The sequence below is a fragment of the Eupeodes corollae genome, chromosome 3 (genome assembly GCF_945859685.1).
Source record: "Eupeodes corollae chromosome 3, idEupCoro1.1, whole genome shotgun sequence".
Lineage (NCBI taxonomy): Eukaryota > Metazoa > Arthropoda > Insecta > Diptera > Syrphidae > Eupeodes > Eupeodes corollae.
This window is the reverse complement of record NC_079149.1, coordinates 91474503-91482854: the sequence shown is the minus strand read 5'-3', so window position 1 is coordinate 91482854 and position 8352 is coordinate 91474503. Positions and strand designations below refer to the sequence as shown.

General features: G+C 34.4%; 1 pseudogene; it reads left to right on the top strand.

The window, feature by feature from the left end:
• Positions 1–743: 743 nt before the first annotated feature.
• Positions 744–819, top strand: LOC129952993 (U6 spliceosomal RNA; annotated as a pseudogene).
• Positions 820–8352: the final 7533 nt, after the last annotated feature.

Here is an 8352-nt window from a genome sequence, read left to right as displayed (position 1 = left end):
AGGGATTTGGTCCCGTTTGCTCGGCGATTATGCCATTTGCCAAGGAATCGTCATTGAACCGCATGAAACCGCGGTTCTCAGATCGCCATTGTGTGATATCATTTCGAAGGTAAAAGTGATTAAGTAGGGCTCGGTTTTCCAGTTCGTGGTTGGGCGAATGCTAACATTCACCTTTTACACTTGCTGGAAAGCAGCTCTCGCCGCCTGCACTTTTTCCTTCGGATCTTCAATTATGTAAAAGTCATCGTCAAAGATGGCTTCTTCTGGATCTATTTGTGCTGTCCTGAGTACGTCTCTGTTCTCTTCGTTTCTTCGGAGTTTTAGACTCGGAAGGTCATTGTCGTTCTTTTTCCTGAATATCTTGTTGATTTAAGGGAACATACTAGGGTCACTCGAATTAACTGGCCGGATCTTGCGGTCCCAGTACTTGTTAATTGATAGCCTATAGTTCTCCTTAATCAACAGATTGACATTTTTTATTGACGACTTCAGTGTCCTAACCTCCAAGTCGTGTGGGTCTGTACAAGTTTTTGAGTCTTGTCAGTAAACTATTCTTGTGCCTACGTAGTGCGTCAATAGTGGCGTTTCTTTAAACGTCCATTTGGTCCCGTTCTGCGGACGCCACCTCCACTAGGCTACTGATCTGTTATATAATACAGTGGCAACTAGCCAACTTTAGTTTTAATAAAACTATTGAACTTATTTAACTTTGAAATAAATATAATAACTAGCGCTTCTTCACTGTTTGGAAGTCAAAGAACGACAGAACATATACTAAAATTGGAAAGATACGGAGAAAATTAGCATGGCCCCTGCACAGTCCAACACACTAACCATAATGCCACGGGTACTACAACACTACACTATTACGTAACTCGAAATATACTTTGATATTTTGAAAGATAACTTTCAATTACTTTCTAATAATTTTTGCTAATTTAATAACTTGTGTGTTTTATCAATCAGCTGTTGAATCAACTATTACATATTTAATATTTTGTGTATATACTCGTACATTTTTTCAATTTGTATTTAGTCCTAGAAAATTTTGTGGCGACTTCTAAATACCTATCAGAATAAATCTTAAAAACTATCTTGTTAAGTCCTCCGAAGAAGATGCTGGTATAAAATTCAACTCAAACTTCTTATTCTGGTTTTAAATGCTGCTCCGTATTAAATCGATCTTTAAGTTCCCTACGCGTCCTCGTGTTATTTTGTCTTAACTGTAAACAAATATAAGTATATAGTCTTATTTTGGTAAGCTGATTTCAATATGTTTCTTGAAATTGCTTGAAATTATGCAAAAAGTTAGTATCGACAAAAATATTTATTTATAAACGATAATGCTGACTTTTGCACGTGAAAGAAATATTTCAGTCAGACCATAGTCTACGAACCCCTTTCCTTCAGTTTTTATTTCATTTAAAATATTGAGATTTAATTTACAAAAGGAGAAGCTTGAAAACAGATTTATTAGAAATTATTCCTGATATTTTCTTAACATATTCTCCTCAAAAATGTCCCTTTCAAAAAGTTAAAATTAGTTCTGGTCTGAATTTTTATAAATGTTGTACAATTTTGTTTTAAATTCTTTGAGTTTAAGTCAGAAACTGGTCAAACAGATTCAATAATTAAAGACGTTAAAGACTAAATTAATACAATATTTAGAAGTTTTTCAAGACTCAAGTTATTAGTATTAAACGAAATAGGCAGCAAAAGGTTGTTACACAATATTTTGACCTACGACCATTTTGCCTAACGCCAAAAAATTATTCTGACAAAAGTTCAATTGCATCAACTTTGAAATATAAAAATTGAAATAATTAGGATCATGTGTTGGCAATTTTGCACTGTACAATTATATTATATCCTAACAAAGTTAAATGCCCGAATGGTTCGTAAGAACTTCCCCATGTATCCAAATAGTCTGTTTGAGAAAATATATCTTGTATTTTAAGATTTAAAAAATTAAAAAAAAAACGCCTAACGTGAATCGGCCAAAAACATTAATTTCCAAATTTAAAGACAATCGACCTTATGCTTTGGGCCAGGGCAGACGGACTGACGGACGGAATCGGGGACCCACTTTTTTCGAATTCTCTATCATCGTGTTGTTAAAAACGGCTAATGGCTAAATAAATAAATTAGGTGGAGCAACAGTCCGTAGTGAACCAGGGCCTAGTGACTTACAACCCTCAACGATTCCTGTCAGCGCGTAATTGCAGGGATGGAGTGGATCTACAGTTTATATGCCGAATTCGAACGGCTAATTTGAGAAAGCACTTTAACATGACAAGAATTACTCTTGAATAACGCGTGAATAAAACTATAAGTGGCATGGATCGAACCTAAGACCTCTCGCGTGACAGTCCAACGCACTAACCATCATACCACGGGTACTACAATCGAACTTTCGCTTTGGACTAGGGCAGACAGACAGTCGGACGGAATCGGGGACCCACTTTTTTCGACTTCTCTATCATCGTGTTGTAAAAACGGTTAATGGCTACTTTATTTTTTATTTATTTTCAACATCCCAATGATTTCGGAGTTCCCAATTGAAATTTTGAAATAGTTAATTAAAAGCTAAATTGAAAGTTTAGATTCTAAGCTTTATTTCTTAACCCAATGGTCTTTACTTCATTAAACCTTATACTTCTCGCATTGGCATAATTTGTATACCCGTAAAGCAGACTCAGCCCATGAGTAGATTCTGAGACTTTCCGTACTAGACCTTTGGTTTTTATGCGCCTTACATGACTCAGCCAGCTCAGACGTTGGCTCTTATTATCCTGGCTAGTTATACGTCGCTGCATAACCCGCACAGATCATTGTTTCACCTTCTTTTCCACTTTTTGTCTATCCATACAGTACGTTACAACAAGGCTCATATTTTTAAGTGCGTGTAGTATTTTATAAACGAAACTAATTTAATTTAATTATTTATATCAATAGTCTTTTACGATATGTAAAAATATTGAAGAATGTTTAATAAATAAGAAAAACTGGGGTTGGATACGATTGACCGCATTTTAAAATCTCGTTTTAGAAATCTCGCATATAAAAATCTTGCAAATACAAAATCTCGCATTATGATAGCCCGCAACATTAAAATCTTGCAAGCTTAAAGCTTGATCTCCTTTATATTGCTTATGCGTAATATGCTATGAGATTTTTATTTGCTAGATACAGCGAGAATTTAGTGCACTAGCGAGATTTCGTTACAAGAGATTTTAGTTTGTGGCCAATCATACCGCTCCCGAAAACTGTCACATAAGAGACAGCTCAAGTTGATAAAGGTTAATTATTGTTTATTTTTCTCGTTGATGTTCTTAAGACAAATTTTTCATGAACTTGAAGCAAAAGACATTTGCCAAAGACGGAGGACTTCACTTCGATTTAAATCGACTCCACCGCGCTTTCTAGCACGTTGCGTTATACACTTTTTTTTAACTCTGATTATGTTTTATAGCTGAACTCTTTTTCTGAGAAGCATGTTCTCTTGTTTGTTTTTACTTAAATAGTTCCCTTTTATCGAATATTGTTAACAACTTGACTGACACCTTTCAGGAAAACGGACTGCTCTAAAACAAACTTTGGAGAAAGTAAGTAAATTTAGAGGAGGTAAATGTACACATCCAGATTCATTGGAGATGTTTCGGTTATTTGTAAAACATTACTTTTTATAATCTAACCACCAGAAGATCTTACAGCCAAGTTAAGATGAAAACAAAAACCTTTATAAATAGTAGCGTTTAATACAAAAGAAGTAAGGTTAATTTATTACCAGACAATTTCCTGGGCGAGGTCTGAAGCCTTCTTTCAACGAGAACTTAAAACTTACATAAAACTTATCTAGATTCATACTTAACTAAACCAATTCAAAATTTTTTGTTGCTTAGTTTAATATTACCATGGCCAATATTGGCTCTCGATGAGGAAATGCACCTCGATCTTAAAAAAATAAAACTTAGAAAAAAAACAACAAATTATTCACCTTCCCTTTCATCACACTTTTCATTCAATTGTAATCGAATTTTGATCGATTTATCGCCCCAAACCAATCGACAATAATTTCGCGCCCTCGTTTTTATTTTCATTGTTTGATCAGTAGGTAAGTTGTGAACTTTATGAGTACATAACTCTATGTTAATAAAAGTATAATTTGAATTGGAAAGATTGGCTGTTGTACGTTGTTGCTCTTATTTAATTCAAAAAGAAAACGTATATTTAAAAAAAATCCGCATTCGTTGCTGCTTAAGCAACCAATTCTGAAAAATCAGATAATTTATAGAAACCAATAGCTGCGTTTAATTTAGTGTTAGATAGGGTATCTTGGATAGGTACATTTTTAGATATCTTGTTGACCGAGCTGTCAAAAAATAAAACCAACTTTCAGCTGTTCATAAAAAGCAGAGAAACATTTAAGCTTTGAAGTCAAAATTATTGTAAGATTTTTCTATTTCTAATTCCTTCTCGTCAAAAATTGACTAGTGATCTTCAAGAACTTTTGCAATTTCTTGAAAAATTATTCTTAGTCGGGTTTTTGGGTCTCTGAGCTGGTCCCTTCTCTTTCTACACTCCTCCAAGAAGAGCAGAATGGATTTATGTTGCCAACCTTGAAAAAAGGGAACAGAGTAGTTCTTCTTTTTGGTTTTGAATTATCTCAAAGATAAACTTACCTTTCCTTTCAGCGACCTTATTTGCTTGTAGCTCCACAAACTGTCCGCCTCTGTCTGCTGTTATACATAAAAACAAACATTATGTATTTCCACAAGATTAATATATATTTACCTGTATTTTGTTCTACCTCTGGAGCAGGATGATTCAACTTCAGAATGCTGGACACTAGACTGGAGGTAAGACCTAGCAAATTGGTCATCTACAAAACAAGAACAAAATAAGTCAATTTTGAAGTTTAAAAAATGGATCATAATTATCTTCTAAAATTCGGAGGCAATTAGGTTCTTCATCGTCTATTATGTACAAAACATCCTCAAATACAGCTTCAACTAACATTTTGTATCTTTTTACAAAAAGCTGAAATCAATTTTCAAGTTTCTTGAAACTTAACCATGGGTTGAATCAGCTGTTTCGTCAGATACTTACATACCCCAATTCTTAGATACCTTTGAATTCATTTTTTGACATCTCAGCTGTTTTTGATCAGCTATTATTTCACACGTAAAATACTAACAAAAAGCCAATAAAATAGCTTAACAGCTGTCACTTTCGAAGCTGTCATTTTCCCTCAAACATATTTTTATCGAGATAAAAGGCTAAAATGTTGTATTCAGCACTTGCATCAATGAGACTGAACATCTCGTAGAATATCGAGTCTATCTACAAGTCTTATATAAGTCCAAAGCTTGAGTAAATATAACTCGCAACTTTGGATTGGTGCTTCTGCAACTTACTTAAGCCTCCTAGACGGTATTTAAATTGATTGGAGATTATATTATCATTGGTTTATTTACTTTACGACGATGCTCTACGTCGCTTGAGCATCGTCGTAAATTGTCTTCTTGTCTCACCATGTTTTACCGTTATTTTAACGGTTTATGCACTAAAGAAATAGAAAGCTGCATACCTCCTATTAAACAGTTTAACCGTAATACTCGCTCTTCTAGAATGGCCGACATAGCTGAGTTGGTAATTCGAGCAGCAATGAATCGCTTTCTCAACACTTTTAGTTTAGAAGGTAATGCGCATCAACAGAGCGCTCCCAAGACGCTTTGCTACTATGAAGTAGATTATCAAAGAAGACGCGAATATGTCTATCCACTTTATGCAAGATTTTGCGGAAGGATCTTATTTGTGGTATCTACTTGAAGCCGATCGACCTTCAGCGAATGGGTCCAAAACGAGGCTGGCAATCCAGAGTATCATAAGCAAATTTTGTTCAGCGATTAAGCAAATTTTTGGTTGAAAGGGTACTTTAATGAGCAAAATTGTGATATTTGGAGTGAGCCACTGCCGTGACGCCGCGCCCGTTACATCCTCAAAAATCCACTGTTTGGTGTGCTATAATGGCTTAAGAAATCATTGGTCCTCATTTCTTTAAGAATCAAGTCGCCTTTAATTCTTTAGTCAATGGCGAACTCTATAGAGTCATGATTAATGACTTTTTCGTAATTGAATTGGTGGTTAATTATGTTGATGAACTTATTAAGAGCATTATTTTACGTCCGTGGGCCTGTAGCGTGTTCTTCAAGATCGTTTAATTCTATACAGCTGATAAGTCCGAGACGATTGACCTGCTGGAAGAGAACATTCGGTGCCTTATTGCTACAAAAATCATTCAAACCAATCCCGGTGGCCATAACCTTAAATTATATGCGTTTTATTTCTTCTTGGGTTGAAGCTTAACCCACCCTCGATGATACTATCCTTGAGTGGCACTTCCATCCAGAAAATAATCAACTTACAGAACTCGGTATGTGTATCACAGATCAATTCTAATGGAATGATCATGTATTCAGCATTGCCAAAAATGCTGCTAGGTTCTTAGGATTCCTCCGACGCACGGTGCAAGAAATCATTCACCCTTTTTGATCTGGCTGTAAATTGCATCCGTCCGAAACTTATATATCTCGCATATTTGGTCAGGTGCCCCTAAAACAAGTGAAGTCTTTTGGATGGGATCCATTAAAAAAGCTCTAAAAATGATAGTCAATAGAAAAATAACCGAAATAATTATACGTCACTCAAACGCCGCAATGTTTCGTGCCTTTCGTTGCTCTACCGGTATTTTTAGAAACAGTGTTCTGTCGAATTAGCTGGTTACATTCCCTCAATCAAAAAATTCAGCCGTAGTACTGTTCAACCTTGAGCACAATTTAAGACGTACTCTCAAGTATAGAGATTCTTTTTTAAGCCGCACATCAAGAATCCATATTTTCCTAAAGCTCGTACTGTGTTTCAATTTTAAACATGTCCCTTTAATTATTAAACAGAACACGTCTAAGATAATAAAAGTACAAAGTAATGAAAACTTTCTCGAAATGATTTAATTTCGACTGTTGGTACTATGTAATGTAATACTTCTGGAGAAGGTTCATACGAAATAAGTCAAAATTTTGTTGGGAGTTAGTTCATTGAGAGTTAATTTCTGAAAACATGTATAGACAAAACTCACTGATACTGCTAAATATTTCAAAATGCGGAGAAAAAACAATTTCAAAACGGCAGAAGGCCAAGACGATACTTTGAAATTTTGTCATGAAGGTATTTGGTAAGTAAATTTCTACTAGCAGAAATCAGACTGGATAGATATTTTCAATATTTTAAAATTTTGCTATCAACTTCAAAAACTAAGCTGGTTTAAAAAATAATTTTTAAAGAATTTATTTGGTTCGTTTCTATGGTTAAAAAGTTGTCGACTTTAGAAGATTTTCTTTACATCATTTTATATGAACTAACGAATTTATAAAGTTGAACAAATTTAATTCAGTGGGAAATGCTTAAGGAAACTACAGTATTTCTTTTCTATAAGTAGGTTCTTAACTTTTGAGATCTTTAACGAGTTTCACATAATCGTATTTGGTATAAAAATACTCGGATATAGGTAAAAGTTCTACAGATAAGATAAGGTTAAACTGTTTTTAAATTTCTAGAAAATTTAAATTTAATAAACCTTTTATGAATCATCACAGGGCGCGACACAGAAAATGAATCCAATTTTTGTTTAAACACTTTTGATTGGGCTTACAAGATTTTAAACCATAGCCAACTGACTGAAGCTTTCAATTGACTGCTGAAGTTGTTACAACTCTAATTATTGTCCCACCTTAAATAGAATGTTTAACTTAACTTAGTTAAGAGTGGGATTTATTTTTTTCGCGAAGCCAAACTGTTACCCCGTAGATTAAATAAGAAATTCCTTAAAATTACAGGCGACTTCGAAATGCGGCGGGGCATATTTCATAATACTGGAATAACAAAACTAACATATTTTCAATCACAAAAAAGAAGTGAATTGAGCAAAATTCAGTATTTTGTTTTTGTTATGGGGAATGGGAACAATATCGCACCAGGCCAAGAGGGGCTTTCAGCTCACGTAAACTTGTTACTATAGAAAAACATAAAGTAAAAGTACTTAGACCGATATAACTTTTATTGGTATTGAATAAGTGAAGTGGGCACCCTATGGGGTTTATATATTTATTCACATACCTACAATTGGGTGGGACGGTACTCGAATTTTAACTTCTCTTCTATACATAAATATTTCCGTAAAGAGTCTTATGCGGTTGATCCACTTTACATTAGTAAAAATAAATCATTTTTATATCCCAACCTAGGTACCTACTATTTATTGCCTTGAGGTAAATTAGATACACTCGTACCTAC